This window comes from Chlorocebus sabaeus, chromosome 15 (genome assembly GCF_047675955.1).
Source record: "Chlorocebus sabaeus isolate Y175 chromosome 15, mChlSab1.0.hap1, whole genome shotgun sequence".
Classification (NCBI taxonomy): domain Eukaryota; kingdom Metazoa; phylum Chordata; class Mammalia; order Primates; family Cercopithecidae; genus Chlorocebus; species Chlorocebus sabaeus.
This window is the reverse complement of record NC_132918.1, coordinates 19,219,002-19,237,291: the sequence shown is the minus strand read 5'-3', so window position 1 is coordinate 19,237,291 and position 18,290 is coordinate 19,219,002. Positions and strand designations below refer to the sequence as shown.

Genomic DNA, 18,290 nt, shown 5'->3' with positions numbered 1-18,290 from the left:
TCCTTTAGAAGATTTTTAATGCTGCTATATTTTCAGTCCTTAACATGATTTCTACTACTAGATGAAATCACAGAGTGATATTTAGATGTGAGTATGCGGAGGACAGTGTGAGTCATCATTCAAGAAACCAGTTTGCCATGATGCCTGGAATGTCTTTGCTGAAAAAGTGATTTAGAAGGGAAAAAAAGAGGTTCAACCTGAAAAAGAAATGGGAAACTCTGCTTGACAAACTTGAACAAGAATAAAAATATTCCTCAAGGCAGAGGGCTAGATGGTTTATAAACTTTCAGGTCTATCTGGACCTTGGGTCATCTTTGCTCTTTGAGTCACGTGTGGGATTGACCTGTCTGAGACAGTCCCTCTCTCTCAGATCTGAAGCTCAGGTTGATGACATAAAATCCCTGTGCCAAGCCAGTCTGCTGGACCTGCTGCCATTGTTTTACGCCTCCTCCAGAAGAGACGGCCAAGATGCCTGGTGTCTCGAATCAGCCCAAGGAGAGCCCATTTTACTATGCTCTACGTTAAAGACATCCATGAGGTCATGGCCCCTCTGTCTTTAAGAAGCACAGTCTCCACCGGGCGCGGCTCACACCTATAATCCCAGCACTTTGGGAGGCTGAGGCGAGCTGATCACCTGAGGTTGGAAGTTCGAGACCAGCCTGACCAACACGGAGAAACCCCATCTCTACTAAAAACACAAAATTATCTGGGCGTGGTGGTGCATGCCTGTAATCTCAGCTAGTTGGGAGGCTGAGGCAGGAGAACTGCTTGAACCCCAGAGGTTGCAGTGAGCTGAGATCGCACCATTACACTCCAGCCTGGGCAACAAGAGTGAAACTCCCATCTCAAAAGAAAAAAAACAAAATCAAAAACAACAACAAAAAAACCCCACAAAAACCACAGTCTCTCCAGGACCAAGAGGGTTGGGAAACGGGATGGGCCAAACTGCATTTTCTTTATTTTCTTTTCTTTTTTTTTTGAGATGGAGTCTCACTCTATTGCCCAGGCTGGAGTGCAGTGGCGTGATCTCGGCTTACCACAGCCTCTGTCCCCTGGGTTCAAGTAATTCTCTTGCCTCAGCCTCCCAAGTAGCTGGGACTACAGGCACAAGCCACCATGCCCAGCTAATTTTTGTATTTTTAGTAGAGACGGGGTTTCACTATGTTGGCCAGGCTGGTGTCGAACTCCTGACCTTGTGATCCACCCACCTCGGCCCCACAAAGTGCTGGGATTACAGGCGTGAGCCACCATGCCCGGCCCTACATTTTCTATTTTGACATCTGAAGAGTATTTTAATAAATAAGCCTCCACATTCAGAGTCTAGTATTGAGCGTGCTTAATTTGTATTGCCTGTCATAGGCGAGAGCTGGTAAATCCTCCCTGCCTGTGGTTTGGGTCTGGCCAGGGTCCCCATTCTATTCACTTAGTGAGAAATCTCCAAATAAAAAGAGGTGAACTTCTCTCGGGACACATTACAGGACTGAAACAGCCTCATTATTCTGAACTCTGGGTGTCATTCTGTTACAAGCAGAAAAAAGGTAAAATAGACATACACACACACAGACATACACACAAAAGAGAAGAGCCTCTTTTTGGGAAGCTAAAAACAGAGATTAAATGGCTATATATCTGAGATGCAAATTATAGTGCTTAAACAAGTCTAGATAATCCTTACCTAAATAACAGTATCACTTATATGATGCTTACTATGTACCCACCATGATTTTAACTGATTTACATGCAGTTCTTGACTTATGATAAGGTACCTGATAAACCGATTGTAAGTTTAAAATATCCCAAGTTGAAAATACGTGACTGACTGGGAGCTGTGGCTCACAGTCACTTCCCAGCATTGTGGGAGAAGTATGGTTTCTATTGAACGTGTATCATGTCTGCACCATAAAAGTGGAAACGTCATTGAGTAGAACCGTCTTAAGTTAGAGCTGTCTGTATATTCTAACAACAACCCTGTGAGAGAGACACTGTTTTTAACCACTCCCAAGGTAAAGATGAGGAAACTGAGACACGGAGCAGTTAAGACGTTTGTTAAAAGTGACACAGCTGCTGTTAGAGCTGGCATGTGACTCCATTCAGAACAGCTTTAGAGACTGGACTGTAGGGCAGCACTGTCCAGTAGACTTTCTGTGATGATGAAAATATTTTCTGTGCTGTCTAATACAGTGGCCACTAGCTACATGTGGCTATTGAACACTTGAAATGTGGCTAGTGTAACTGAAGAGCTGAATTTTAAATTTAAAATTAATTTTAATTAATTGGAATTTAAATAGTTAACATGTGGTCAGTGGTTATTATACTGTACAGCATAGCTGCAGAGTCTGCACTTAATAAATTTCAGAAACAACACCAGAAAGGTGTGGTATCCTTTACAGAAGAGGACATTGCGTGTCAGGCTAGCCGGGGAATTTATCCAAGTCTCTGAAGCTAGCATTGGAAGAGCCAGGATGCCAGCTTCCATGGCCATGTGCTCCGGTCACCAGCAGTGAACGCCTCCCCCAACCCCTCTGCAATCCACTCTTGGCTCTTCATCTCTTTCCAAATAGGATCCGAAAGCCTATCTTTCCTCCTTCACCCTTATCCAGAGTCTTTTTCCCTTCCTCTATTATTAATGTAGTAACAGGAGAACAGTGCTTGGTGATGAACGTCATGCTACATGTGTGGGTGATGTAGGCTGTCCCTGTAGAGTTTAATTGGCCAAATTGGAACAGCTTAACTTGGTATCAAGTGTGTACTCATTCTTAACATCCTTAAGAGCTTATCCCAAACTACTCTTTGCTGTCTCTTTCTTCCTGATTATCTTTCCCTTCACCCTACCCCAGTTCTCCCATCACTGGTAACAAAACATATGCCATATAAACAAAAGTGCCTTTGGCTGAAAGTCTTAAAGTTATAGCCACCTCCATCTTTGCTATTTAATTTTAAGTCTTCTCCTGCCAAGAAAACTTTTCAATTAGGTTCACATTAGCTGATATTCTTATTAAAGAAAAAATATATAATTATTTATGGTTTGGGAGACTCACTTTTTACTAAGCACAGTTTTGAATAAATCAACTTTATGTTAACTCATAACAAGCTGAGCACAGTGCCTTGTGGCCAGCAGCCTCCCAACAACTGTTAACATTTTATGGAGTTGCCTTCCTCTGCTGCCCTTTAATGACCTAGGACTTATCTGAGCAGGAAACCCTACTTTAACCACTGGACATGAACAGAGAAAACAGAACTGTATCTAACCAAGAAAAACCAAATTGAAATATTGGCCTACCAGGCAATCCTTTTTGGCATTAGAAGAGAAGAAATTCTGTTACTTTGTCAGCTAACAGGCTGCCCATCTAATCACAAACGGTGATCACATCTCATTTGGAGATGAAGACTCACCCAGCTCTCAGACACAAGCAGACAGAATCTAATGTTACCTGGTGGAGAGGAGCACACCAGGATTTCCAGTGACCTGGAAAGTAGGAGTCTGTTGGAAAGCAGGTTGAGAAATGACTGAGGGGGACTTTTTTAGGACAGTGAAAAATATACAGAGAAAGGGCATTTGTGTTGGGGTCTCCTTGATGCTTCCAATTGCCCTGTGACACACCCTGGACTTGGTAGGTCTCAATGGTGATTGGCCTATACTAGTACAGCCAACCTGCTGGTACTAAAACAATCCAGAACATTGATATAGTGTTTCCATTTCCACTGACTTGTTTAGTGGGGAAAAGTTTATATGGTGCTATGAACAGAGAAGGAGAAAGAGATGAGGGAATTTTATAATTTTTCAAGATATGAAACCTAGCACTGTACTTTTAAACGGAAGTTCTTCCTGCTCCCAAACAATGAGATCTCCAAGCTGCCTCCTGGAGTAATCCCAGTGTCAACCCATGCTGGTTCCCTGTGCTCCGACTTTCAGAGCAATCGACGGGAGGCCCTTCATACTGATGGACAGCTTGCCTTAGAAGGTGATTTGATCAGTCTTTCACAACTCCAGTTATTTTTTTTCTCCCTACAGGGTGCACTTGAATTGGTATTGTTGGTGAGAGTGTGGCACCATGAACAACATCACATGCAGGTAGATGATGGACAGGTCTCCTTGGTCTGTCAGGCCAGTTTCCAAGGACTCACAGCCCTGATACACGTTAGAAACACCCAGGGAGCTTTTAAAAATAATAATATCCAGCCACATTTCCAAGAGATTTATATTGAATTGGTCTGAGTGGGAACCTGGCATCAGAGATATCAGAAGCCTTCCCAGGTGATTCTAATGTGCAGCCAGGGCTGGGTCTACCTGGATGGAGATGTAAGACTGTCAAGACACCATCCCCCTTCCCCTCTTTTTCTTTTCTTCTCCTTTTCCTCCCTCTTCCTTATCACTCTCTTCACTGCGTCCGGCAGATTCTGTTAGCCAAATAGAGTAGTTTCCACTGCCTGAAGTGCAGGGTTTTGTTTTCCTTTATGAACATAAAAATATTTTTTATCTCCTGTAAACAAAAAATATATGCCAATTGTAAACACAGTTGACCCTTGAACAACACTGGGGTTAGGGATGCCAATCCCTGTGCAGCCTAAAATCTGCATGTAACTTTTGACTCTCCAAAAACGTAACTACTAATAGCCTACTGTTGACCAGAAGCCTTACCGATACCATAAATGGTCAACACATATTTTGTATGTCATATGTATTATACACTGTATTCTTACAATACAATAAGCTAGAGAAAAGAAAATGCAATTTTTAAGAAAATATTAAGAAATAGAAAATATATTTTCTATTCAGTGGAAGTGGATCATCATAAATATTTTCATCTTCATGGTCTTCATGCTGAGTAGTCTGAGGAGGAGGAGGAAGAAGAGGGGTTGGTCTTACTCGCTCAGGGGTAGCAAAGCTGGAAGGGGTGAAGGAGGTGGAAGAAATACATATTACAAAACTGAGATATTATTTTATGACCTTTTTAAAACTTAATGTATCAGTGATATCACATATCCAAGACAGTATATGTTATCTGTGTCATCTTAAAGAGCTGCAGGATTGTTCATTTTATGTACAACAATGATTTAATTGCCTTTTAATGGAAATTGAAGCTATTCTCATTATTTTTCTCTCATAAGCAATGCTACAGTGGACATATATTTTGCAGACATGTCTGTGTAATTCCTTAGGCTAAGCTCCTTGGAGGGGAGTGACCAAGTTAATGGGCATGCATGTTTTATGTTCTAGTGCCCTTTGCCAGACTGCCCTCTCAAAAGATTGTGCCAGTTTCACCACTCTTCAATAGAATATGTCTTTGCCCATTTCCATATGCAGAAGGATTAATTTTTCATCAATCTTAGTAATCTCTGAATTTGGCAGCTCCCACAAAATAAAAATGTATGTTTGTGCACTTTGATTTAAGCTATATTTACCAAGTGCCTTATATGTGCTGGGAGCTAAGGATACCAGAACAGATAAGCCAGGACTCTTCCTTCAAGGTTCTTTCAATTCTCCTACCCAGTGCTTCTAGGTATTTTAACAGACATTAAAAAAAAAAAAAAAAAAATCACTGGAGGTGGAACATGCGTCTTAAATAAATAAATAAAATTCCATCTGAGAATCTTGTGAATTTCTGCCTCCTTAGGTCTAGAATGGGGCCTGAGAGTCTACTAAGAAGCTTCCAGAAGATGCCTCTACCTGTGCTGCAGTTGGTTTGCATCTAGCAGTAAGGCTCTACCCCACCTCTGGGTCTTCACAGTAGCTGCTTCTGTTTTGTTCTTCCCCACTCTTTGCCTAGCTCAGTTGTTCCCATGCCTGGCTGCACATGAGAATCATCTGGGAAACTTAACAAACTGAAAGCACAGACGCAGCTCCTCAGGCTCTTTCATGGAGCTTCTGAATCCACATCTTTGGGAGTGGGATTCAAGAATCGGTATTTTAAAGAAAACCATTAGACCATATTTTTGCAATTCCTGGTTAGGCTGCTCTGACTAACCCTTCAGGTCTCACTCTGAGCATCACTTCTCATCTATGAATGAGTTTAGACCCTATGTCACCCCTATAAACTTTTATTATAGCACTGCACTTTTCCTTTGGAGCACGTTATGTAATAAATTAATTAATTGTGTCATTGTTCATTGGAGTCTGTGTCTCTTTTAGTCTCTGAGTTCCATGAAGGCAGAGCTGTGTCTGTTGTAGGCACTGTAGTGTCCCTGATACCAAGTCAGGATCTGCTGGTAAGTAGGTGGCACTCGGGATGTAGAAATGAATAGACATAAAACACTATAAATATTTTCACATTTGATTATCATGAATCTGTAAGGCAGGAAATATAGGCATTAATATCCTCATCTTACAGACACAAAAAGAGAGATTTGGAGAGACAGAAAGTGACTAGTTCAATAATAATACAGACTGAATCCAGACTGGGACACTGGCCTTCTTTTTGTTTTTTTTTTTTTTTTTTTTTTGAGATGGAGTCTTGCTCTGTTACCAGACTGGAGTGCAGTGACATGATCTTGGCTCACTGCAACCTCTGCTTCCCGGGTTCAAGCAATTCCCTTTCCTCAGCCTCCCAAGTAGCTGGGACTACAGGTGTGTGCCACCACACCTGGCTAATATTTTGTATTTGTGTAGAGACAGGGTTTCACCACGTTGGCCAGGATGGTCTCAATCTCCCGACCTCGTGATCTGCCCACCTCGGCCTCCCAAAGTGCTAGGATTACAGGCGTGAGCCACCGTGCCCAGCCTTTTGAATGGTGGGCCAGTTCCCTCTCTGCAATGCAGGCTGCTCCTCTATAGCTCTTCTATCAGCCCAAGCTGAGGAAGTTTGTTGAAATGTCCCCAGTGTGACACTTATGACCTCAGAAATTAAAAATGTTAACAGTTAGAGCTACCTGATGCCCTGGGGAGAGGCACTTTGCTTGAACAGTGACACGAAGATTGCCACCTTTGAGAATAAACAATGGTTCCCCAGGTCACCTCCATATTTTACTTTTTTAACATAAGCAGGGGAGAAAACGTATCTAGATCAATCAGCTAAATATCACCTCTCAAACCACGGAGGCATGGGAAAACTGAATGACAGCGAGGATGGAAAGCAATTTAAACTCTTTCCAAGGAAATCTTTATAATTCCAGGGGCAGAGGTCTGATGGGTGAAGCCTTTAGTCTAGGGAAATGCCAAAAGCTGTGGCTGCTGTGGTTTTACATGTTTGTAATTTTATGTGCAGGGTTGAAAGAGGAAGACCCTGAGCTATAATTAAATGACGGTTGTGACTGGACATGTGTGTGTAACGAAGGGTTGACCTGAAAATAGGTCAGTAGTCCTCAATTCTATTAGCCTTAATGCCACCTTTTTAATAGCACACATTTCATTACAAATATGATGGGGCATTCTGCCCACTTCTATGCTGAAATGAAGTTCATAGATAGTATAACCAACCCACAAACATTATTCAAGAAAAATCAATATAGTACGCTCACTGTAATATGAAGAAGAACTAGAAGGCAATTAATTTATAGTAAAAAATGCTCTTTAAACTGTAAATGCACAAGAATGATATAATGAAATACTCAAACTTGCATCTATGCATAGAGTCACTGCAATCGCAATAGCCATAAACTATGAAGTGTGGGTATTGGTGATTCAAATACTACTGGACAGGGTTTGTGGTGAAGTGGTTTTGTGAAATGGTAAATGACTCTTGTAAACTTCCAAACTAAACCTAATGCCATCTTTCCTTGATTTTTTTTTTTTTTTTTTTTTTGAGACAGAGTTTCGCTTTTGTCACCCAGGCTTGTGTGCAATGGTGGGATCTCGGCTCACTGCAACCTCCACCTCCCAGGTTCAAGCGATTCTCCTGCCTTGGCCTCCTGAGTAGCTGGGATTACAGGTGCCTGCCACCATGCCTGAATAATTTTTATATTTTTAGTAGAGACAGGGTTTCACCATGTTGGCCAGGCTGGTCTCGAACTCCTGACCTCAGGTGATCTGCCCACCTAGGCCTCCCAAAGTGCTGGGATTACAGGTGTGAGCCACTGCAGCCGACCATCTTTCCTTGATTTGTATATTGGTTGCCTTTCTGAAAAATTCAGCACATATAATTTTTAAAAGTGAAGTATAATCCACATACTATAAAATTCATCCTTTTAAAGTGTATATTTAAGTGTTTTTTAATACAGTATATTCACAGAATTGTGAAACTATCACACTGATTTAATTTTAGAACATTTTAATTACTCTCTCAAAAATCCCATACCCATGAGCATTGCTCCTCCCCAACTCCTGGCAATCACTAATCTACTTTCTTTCTTTATGGATTTGCTTATTTTGGACATTTCACATAAATTCAGTAATACAATATGTGGCCTTTTGTATCTGGCTTCTTTCACTTATCATAATGTTGTCAAAGTTCATCCATGTTGTATCACATATGAGAACTCCATTTCTGTTTTATGGCTGAATAATATTCCATTATATGGCTATACCATATTTTGTTCACTCATTAATAGTATTCAGTTGATACCATTTGGATTGTTTCCACTTTTTGGATATTATGAATAATGTTGTTGTGTACAGATTTTTGTGTGGACATTCGTTTTCAGGTCTCTTGGATATATACTGGGAGTTGAATTGCTGGATCATATGGCGTCTCAGTGTTTAACATTTTAAGGAACTGCTGGCCTGTGTTCCAAGACAGCAGCACCACTTTGCATTCCCACCAGCAATGGATCAAGATTTCAATTTCTCTACGTCTTTCTCAATACGTGTTATTGTTCATCTTTTTAAAATTACAACTATCCTAAAGGGTGTGAAGTTATATCTCACTGTGGTTTTACTTTTATTTCCCTAATGACTAAAGATCTTGAGCATCTTTATCAACCATTTGTACATACCTTTGAAGAAATATCTATTTAAATAATTTGCCCGTTAAAAATGGGTTATTTCTCTTTTTATTGTTGTGTCATAAGATTCTTTGTATATTCTGGATTCGAAATCCTTCTCAGATATATGTTTTGCAATATAATACATTCTGTGCTTTTCCTTTTCACTTTCTTAAAGGTTTCATTTGAAATGCAAAAGTTTTTTGGTTTTGAAGTAGTCTAATTTATCTATTTTCCCTTTTATTGTTTATGCTTTTGATATCATACCTAAAAAATGTATTGCCTAATCCAAAATTACAAAGATTTGTGACTATATTTTCTTCCAAGAATTTTATTGTTTCAGCTCTTACATTTTGGTCTTTAATCCATTCTAAGTTAATTTTTGAAAAACGACTGAAGAAAGAGGTAAGGGTCCACCTTCATTCTTTCTTTTTTTTTTTTTGAGACGGTGTCTTGCTCTGTCTCCTAGGCTGGAGGGCAGTGGCGCAATCTCAGCTCACTGCAAGCTCTGTCTCTTGGCTCACTGCAAGCTCTGCCTCCCGGGTTCACGCCATTCTCTTGCCTCAGCCTCCCGAGTAGCTGGGACTACGGGCACCCGCCACTGCGCCCGGCTAATTTTTTGTATTTTTAGTAGAGACAGGGTTTTCAGTAGAGACGGGATTTCACCGTGGTCTCGATCTTCTGACCTCGTGATCCGCCTGCCTCTGCCTCCAAAAGTGCTGGGATTACAGGCATGAGCCACCGCGCCCGATCCGCCTTCATTCTTTTGCATGTGTGTATCTAGAAGACTCAGCATCATTTGTTGAAAATACCTATCTTTTCCCTATTGAATTGTCTTGGTGTCAAGACAATTTGGTGTCTTAGTGTCAAGACAATTCAACAGGAAAAATGAGAGTCTAGAAATACATTCTTACATTCATAAATTTAATAAAATTGAAAATAAAATAAAATTAAGAGTCCAGAAATACACCCTCACATTGTTGGGCATTGAGATCAGTTGCCCAACAATGTAAGGATGTATTTGTGGACTCTTAATTTTATTCCGTTGATCTATATATCAATCTTTATAGCACATATAAAATTTATACATAGTACTTTATATGCAAAATGGAATTATGTTCTGGGCTGCTGAGATCATTATTAACAGGTTTTTGACCTGTATGATTGTCTGGTGGTATATTTGAAAGTGAATTCTTCCTCATATGTGACTGTGCTGCCCATTGCAGTACATCTAACATTATTAGCCTTTGACAACTAAATGACACTGTGTCCCCCAACTGTTTTGATAGTCAAGACATCTCATATATTTCTAGAACATTGCTTAGGAGGCAATACCACTCCCATTGAGAACTTCTTTTCTAAAGTTATCTTGTGCATCCTTTTGCCTATTTTCTTCTCTGCCTTTTCTAGCCCATGTCCCACATGGTTAAAATAGGAATCTGTCCAGGTTATTCCTTGCTTGAAAGCTTTTGATGACTCTTTATGGTCTGTAATATGAAGTTCAAACTTCTCAACATGACTTATCAGTTTGATCACCTTCCAAATCCGTTTCCTGCATGCCACCTAGCCTATGGCTGTGAGATTATTGATCTCCACATGCAGTACCCCTCTACCAGGTATACCTACAGCTCTTTGAAAATCACATTCATCTTTTGGAACTAGCTGCATCAGCTCCTATGAAAGCCTTGCTGTTCGTCTCTTCACTTAGTTGTGCCCTGCCTTGAGCTCCCCAAAGTGCCTTTTGGGGAGTTTCATTCTGGCATTTATCATTCTGAAATGCAAGAGCTGGATTCTCTTTCTGCTACTGACTGTAAGTGCCCTGTCTTATTCACCTTGGCATCCCTGGCTCTACCTCAGTCCCAAGCACAGTGCCTAGCATATCATTCAGGTCAGTAAATTTTGGTTGAAAGAGCGAATCTTCAGTATTGTCATATGTTCTTACACCTTAGGAAACTAACTGTTCTAGTTCTCCTGAGACATTGATTAGTCTTGCAGCTTATAAAGATGTATTGCCATTTGTTTATATACTACATATGCCCTTATCTGAGATGATAGGCAATCTGTATGTGTAATTTTAGGGAGTAAGGGAAACTCCCAGTTCAAAACAGTAACATTGTCATCATCATCATCATCATCATCATTGTCATCGTCATCATCATCATCGTCATCGTCATCGTCATCATTGCAACAATAGAAAGCCTGCCAAATAGCAGGAATTCTTTAATGGGGCAAAACTTTTTTGTCCATAAGGAAAGAGGCCATTTAAAACTCAAATATCCTATGTGAGATGTTCAAGGATGGTGGAAATGTCTGGTGGAGGATGAGCTGAGGCTATGAACAGATGAAGAAGCCCTAGGACCTAAAAGGAGCCATAGTGCAGGGGCCTCTGAATTGAGAACAGGTGGGAGAATAGGTTTGTCTGAATTGCAGCTGCTATGTTTAAACAACTTGCTTGTCAACATTGGCACTGGAGTCAACCATAAACACCAATGCTCCCATTGCAGCTCTGGTGTCCCAGCCACTGTTAAAAAAAACTCTTTTTTTTTGTTTGCATGATTTGACATTTTAACATTACCTTTTTTCCTCTTTCCAAAATTAATACACATTAATTGGAAAAGTCTTGAGAAACATGGCTAAATAGAAAGAAGCAATACCCATTGCCATGAATTCCACTGCCTACAGATGTCACTATGAATATATCAGTGTGTATATTTCCAGTAGCTTTGTTTCTCTCCATATTTTTAAGACCTCCTTGGTGTGACTCTGATAGTCAGCTGTTAGGGAAAACTGCAAATTGCAGAGCTAAAAAAGAAAAAAAAATGGGCAAGAGCAAGAAGAGGAGGAAAACAATAAATGTTGAGACATTTGCCAGCTCTTCTTTTCTGTCTGGGAACCATGCTGGGCATGGCTAGGAGTGATTAGAGTATTGATTCTATTACATCTTCCACTGCACAGCCATGATGTCAGTAATGCAATTCAGAATGACCAGAATGAAATTAACCATGAGTCAGATGGCAGCTCCTGGCTTGTTAAGCTAAGGAGAAATAGTTCTTGTAGGAGGTTTATTAATTCACATTTTGTCTTCCATGCCTATGTTTCATTTATTCAGTACAAAGTCCCAGGGGCCATGTCGAAATTGCACTGTAACTGACGTTCAGAATTTCCTTTTCCCAGCTGGGTGGCTTCTCCCTCATCTCCACAAACAGCCAGCACTAGGCCTTTGTGATGTCTCTGACACAGTCCCTTTCTCTCTCTCCACAGCATTCACCTGCTGCAGCCTTCATGAGCCACCAGCTGCCCTGACCACTGCAGTCACAGCCTGATTGGCGTCTGCTTTCAGTCCCTTCCTCCCCATTCTCTGCCCCACGGCAGAGGTTCCTCCGAAAGCCCAACTGTGGCTATTATCTCTTTGCTCAGGAGCCTTCAACAACGCCCTGATGCAAAAAGAATGAAGTTTATGTCTTTAGGTTATTTGCCCTCATCTATTTTTCCTTACTTACAGTCCCTTACTTGAAGATGGCGCCAGTGGAAAGTAATCTTTGAAGAGGTTGCCAGGCACTTTAAAAAAAATATTGCTTGTGGGACGGGTGTAGTGGCTTACACCTGTAATCCCAACACTTTGGGAAGCTGAGGTGAACGGATCACGAGGTCAGGAGTTCGAGACAAGCCTGGCCAGCATGGTGAAACCCTGTCTCTACTAAAAATACAAAAAATTAGCCGGTCATGGTGGTGCACATCTGTAATCCCAGTTATTCAAGAGGCTGAGGCAGGAGAATTGTTTGAACCTGGGAGGTGGAGGTTGCAGTGAGCCGAGATTGCACCACTGCACTTCAGCCTGGGCGACAGAGCGAGACTTTGTCTCAAAAAAAAAAAAAAAAAAAAAAAAATTGCTTGTTTGGCTCATTATGAAAGTTATACAGCTCATTGTGGACAATTCGGAAAATATAAGGAGCGTGAAGAAGAAAATAATAATCACGAAATTCCACTGCCTAGAATTGGCCACTGTTAACATTTTGGTTGAAAATGGTCTGAAATTATGTTCAAACTGTATATACAATATTGTATCCTGCTGTTTTCACTTATTATATTAAGAACATTTGTTCAGATGATTAAAATATTCTTATAAAATGTGATCTGAATGGTTGTTCAGTGTTTCACTATATCCAGTCATGCATTACTTAATGATGGAGCTATGCTTGAGAAAGACTTCCTTAGGCAATTTCATCATTGTGCAAGCATCATAGAATGTACTCACACAAACCCAGATGGCACAGCCTACTATACACCTAGGCTACATGGTACTGCCTGTTGCTCCTAGGCTACAGACCTGTATAGCATGTGACTGTACTGAATACTGGAGGCAATGAGAACAGAGTGGTATTTGTGTATCTAAATGTAGAAAAGTTATAGTAAAAATATAGCATTATAATCTCATGGGACCATGGTGTTGTACATGTAGTTTGTTGACTCAAACGTCATTACACAGCACATGACTTTAGTGACATAATTGATATAATTATCTATGTTGGTATTGTTAGACATTTAGTTTTCTATCAGATTTTTCTATTATAAATAATACTACAATGAACTTGTTTGCATATAAATCTGACAACATCTTTGATGTTTGCTTAGAAGAGATTCCTAGAAGGAGATGGTGCCTTACAACTCTTCTGCTCATTGCTTTAATAATTGGCATAGTTTCTTTATCTCCCCTACTAAATGTGCAAACTGGCACAAAATTCTGCCCATAGTGGGCGTATCACAATGTTGGTTGTGCTAAAGTATGGTTTACCTCCCTGGGCTTTAGTTTCTTCTTTGGTAAAATGAAGGTGTTGAATTATATCACCTTTTTGCAAAGAGATGCTGTGTTTTTTGTACTTTCAGACCTTAGCTAACATGTATCTAAGATATGATACTCGTAAATAATTGTGATCACAGCCAATTTCTTATATTGTGAACTCATTTTCTGTGGGGCTTAGAATGGCCTGCAACCTGGATAAGGACAGGGGTCTCGCTGTCCAGAGGCAATCTGGCAACCTGGATAGGGACTGGGGTCTCACTGTCCAGACGCAATATGGAAAAGTGGGAAGTCTTTGGCTTTAGCTTTGGCTTTAATTTCCTCTGTGCAAACTTGGGTAAGTACCTTAGCCTTTCTAAATTTCAGATCTTCTGTAAATACCATTAATCATGTCTACTTTGCAGATTTGGTGGGAGGACTAAATGGGATGATATATGTAGGGCTCCTTGTAATAGTAGGGTTCTAATGGTCACAGCTATTATTGTAAGGTTTATCTCAGTAAATCACTTAGGCCTTACGTGGTCTGGATGACAACAAATATGTTGGATATGCGGGGTTATTCTTTGAGGAGGGCACTAATACTTTTTTCAACATCAGCACAGAGAACATTGAGTTGCCGTAAAAGCCTGTTTTCTGCATGTGTATTTTATTAGCAGACTCTCAACACAGGCCCTATTTAGGCATTCCTCAGAACATCTAGAGGAACTAGGTATTGGTTTTTGCCTACCATAGACAGACATAGACACACTGAAGGAAGCCACTTCGTTGTTTTTTTTATGTGAATTATTTCAAGATCTACATTATTCTTACTAATATATGGCTCACCAGGCTCTGCCCCACTCTCATCACGTTTGTAACAAAAGTAATAACAAATGAATGAATGGAAGTCTCTTTTAAAAAGTGGTGCTCATGAGGCTTTTTTGGCCACTCAAAGAATTCCTTTCTCTTGCATCCATTTCTCAGTCCTAATCAGTCAGAGGGCAGATCAGAGTTCTTAGAGTCGGTTCTTTCCCATGGCTTCCGGGTGGGTTATGAAGCACAGTTCTCCTACTGAGTGTATTCTGTGGTAGCTTCCTGCCTTGTTGATTTATTTATTTTTGGATAAATTGGTTGGTCTTCTTATTGGGTATAGGCCATCCAGGACTTTCTAACAGGATGTGTTATGGGGATCCACTGGTAAGGCCATCCTTTGGAATGTGGAGCCCATTTTTTTCCAGAAACCTCACAGCGATGGGCAGTTCTGTTGCCCAGCTGAGCCTGGTCTCCAGAAAGCAAGGTGGGAAGTTGGAGTCGTCCAATTTTGTTACCTAGAGACGTTCAATTCCATTGATAAAACTCTTAATAAATCCTGATTCTGTGTCAGGTGCTGTGCCAGAGCAGGAGATAGAAGGGAAGATGTTCCTGCCCTCAGGGATCTCGTATTCAGTTGCTTTTAGCTTATGAAGTGAAAATATCATTGAATTGGAAGATGTGGACTGACCAGAAGGAAGCAGTATGACCTAGTGTATAAGAGTGGAGACCTGGCATCCAAACCTTGGTTCAAATACTAGCTCTTTCACTGACCAGCTGTGCGATCTTGTTACTTGAACTCTCCACATCTTGGTTTCATTTTTTTCCTTTTGTAAAATGGGGATAATAATAGTATCTTCCCCAAAAGTATTATTTAAGGATTAAAGGTAATGCTTTTTGGAATGTACTTGGAAGATGCAGGGTATATAGTAAGCGTTTGTAAATAGTGTTTATTATTATTCAGAGGCAAGGACCCTGAATTCTAGTTCTGTTTCCCACTGAATAGTTTAGTGATCTTGAGCAAGACTTATGCCTCCAAATTAAAAGGCAAGGAAAGAGGTAGGAAGGGAGTTACTGTATTTAGGCCAATTGGTCCTGATTATCAAAGGGGAAATTGGGTTACACTACATGCTGGGGGCAAAAAGTCTGTCTGAGATACAGAGATTTCCCTAGGATATCCCAGTACTTCCATGTCTTTTGGTTAAAGTCAGTGGAGGCTGGGCACGGTGGCTCATGCTTGTAATCCCAGCACTTTGGGAGGCCAAGGTGGGTGGATCACTTCAGGTCAGGAGTTCAAGACCAGTCTGGCCAATGTGGTGAAACCCCATCTCTACTAAAAATGCAAAAATTAGCCAGGTGTGGTGGTGCACACCTGTAATCCCAGCTATTCAGGAGGCTGAGACAGGAGAATCGCTTGAACATGGGAGGAGGAGGTTGCAGTGAGCTGAGATTGTGCCACTGCACTGCAGCCTGGGTGACAGACTGAGATTTCCTTTCAAAAAATGAAATAAACAAGCAAATAAAGTCAATGGATCACCGCAACAGCCCGTTTTAGGCAGGACTGCTCTGAACCTTGGTATTTTCAGTTTAGAAAATAAAAGGGCAGAGTAGAAGGGGTTAACTACTTAAACTCCCTTTCAGGTGTACACTTCTCAAGTTCAAAATCCCCATTCTACTTCTGACTTGCTGTGCTTTGTACACCAAGGTATCTGGGAAAATAGTCAGTTTTATTTTCAGATTACCATGATAGATGTGAGTAGCTCAGTAATAAGACTGTGCAGCTGAAATTCAAATACAAAACACACCTACTTCATATGAAAAATGTCAAATGACAGAGTGAAACAAGATGTTTTTCCTACAATGTCATTCTGAATGGAGAATTACAAAGCTGGATTTCAATGACTGGGCTCTTTTGCTCGCTACAAATGTAAGATTACAGTATAAAAATGGCTTGTTTAAGCTTCTGCTTACACCTAAGCAGAAGAGGTGGTCATTCCTTCCTGTTATAATAATGCCGAGTCCTGATATCAATCGTTTTCCTTGTGCGTGGGCCTGCTTAACTGAAGAAATGTGAGCTGTTGATTTTCATGCGGGTAACCGCCTGGCCAAGTGCTGTGTTGGGAGGTTTATGTAGGAATCCAACTGCATGAAAATCTGCTTCACAAAACCTGGAATACCAGACAGGGCTTTCCAAACTTTTTCCCCACAAAATTATTACTTAATATGTTCCTGTCAATTGCCGCCAGTATTAAACTGATAGAGGACAAGTTAAACAGCACACTTGTGTTTTCAAAGGGTCGTGTCAACTTTTAGATTTTTTTCAGGGGACAAAATATAAAATGTAATTTTCTTCTGTTTCAGAGAGGTGAATTGTTATTAAGTTAAAATTGATTTATTAAGTGATTGTCTTCTAAGTATCAGAAAAGATATTTCTCTCAATCAGAAGAGCTAATTGATTTCAGAAATATAATGCTACCTATTTTCCTTAAAGGTATTGTTACTATAAAATAATAATTGACTATCATTATAGAGAAAATTTATTAAGTGGGAGAAAGATCCATAGCATCACTTTAACACACTTACTATTGTATTAGTTTGAAAATATTTTTATATAAGTGATGTGACAGTCACAATGTGATTTTTTGTTCAGTTTCTTTTTCTCTGGCAAATTTATTTTCACCCTTGAACACTCATTAGTTTGCATTATTCAAGAAAAAGATGTTGATTAATCCATGTTCTAATTAAATGCCATAGTTTTTCTTTTAAAGTTATTAATTCTGATACTTGGATTAAAAAATAACCCAATAGACTCAAGTGACATAATACAGTTTACCTGTCACTCTCTTTTCCTCTCCCTCTTTTTTATCTTTCACTTTCTCTTGAATCTGGGAAGTTACACTGCGGTTGGCTTCAGTAAGTGGGACGCCAGTCTCACACAATGTGTAATTAGCAACTAAATAAAACCAAACACTTTCTGTCCACTAGGCTTTCGCAGGAGAGGAGGACTGGATAGGCTTAGCGCCACCTCTCTAGCCTGGTTGTCTTTACCAAATGTTTTTGGAAGGACACAGCATTATCGAATAAAGAAAATCCCATAGCTCTTTTATTTTTGGTAAATTTTTTCTCATCAATAATTTTCTAAAAAATGAGTGACTTAAAGCATAATCCCAGTTAAATTCCCTATTGAAGCAGACCTGACATTAGCTTTCAGGGGTGGAGAAAAACAGCACAGGAGGTCTATTGCTCAAGTAATTCCATCATTTTAAATTTAAGTTTCTGAAAACCTACCTGCAACAAAAGAAAAATTTCTTTTCTTAAGTTTAGAATTCTGTTAGCAGAGTGGTAAGTGTATTAGTTGTAAATCTTGACACCATAATAAACTGAACTTAAGAGGTAGGGGGAGGAGAGAAAGAAAGAAAAGCCAGAGACCTAGAGAATAATATTCAAAGCATATAATGAACAAAAGATTAGTATAAATAATATGAATTTAAAAATTCCTACAGATTTTTAAGGAAAAAAGCAAACAATATGGCAGAAAATGGGCAATGGTTACGAGCAAGAAATTCACAGAAAAGGAAGTCCATATGGCCAAAAAACACACGAAGAGTCCTCATGAGTCATCAGAGAGATACAGATTAAACCCATTTGAAGCTACTTCAGACTTATTATTTAAGCAGCAATTTTAAAGTTTGATAACATTAGGCGCTAGCAAGGATGTGCATAAAAAATAAATATTGCCTCTCTATAGACCCCCTCATAATCTGTACGTAGTGGACCAAGATTTTGTTTCATGGAAAACAACAGAGAGAACAAAATGTGGCCCGGCATTTGCAACTCTTCTCAATAA

General features: G+C 40.0%; 1 protein-coding gene across 1 annotated transcript in view; it reads right to left on the bottom strand.

Annotated features, from left to right (window-relative positions):
- SLC7A14 (solute carrier family 7 member 14) overlaps window positions 1-18,290 on the bottom strand; it is a 120,893-nt gene that overhangs the window by 80,512 nt on the left and 22,091 nt on the right. The gene's annotated exons all lie outside the window — the stretch shown is intronic.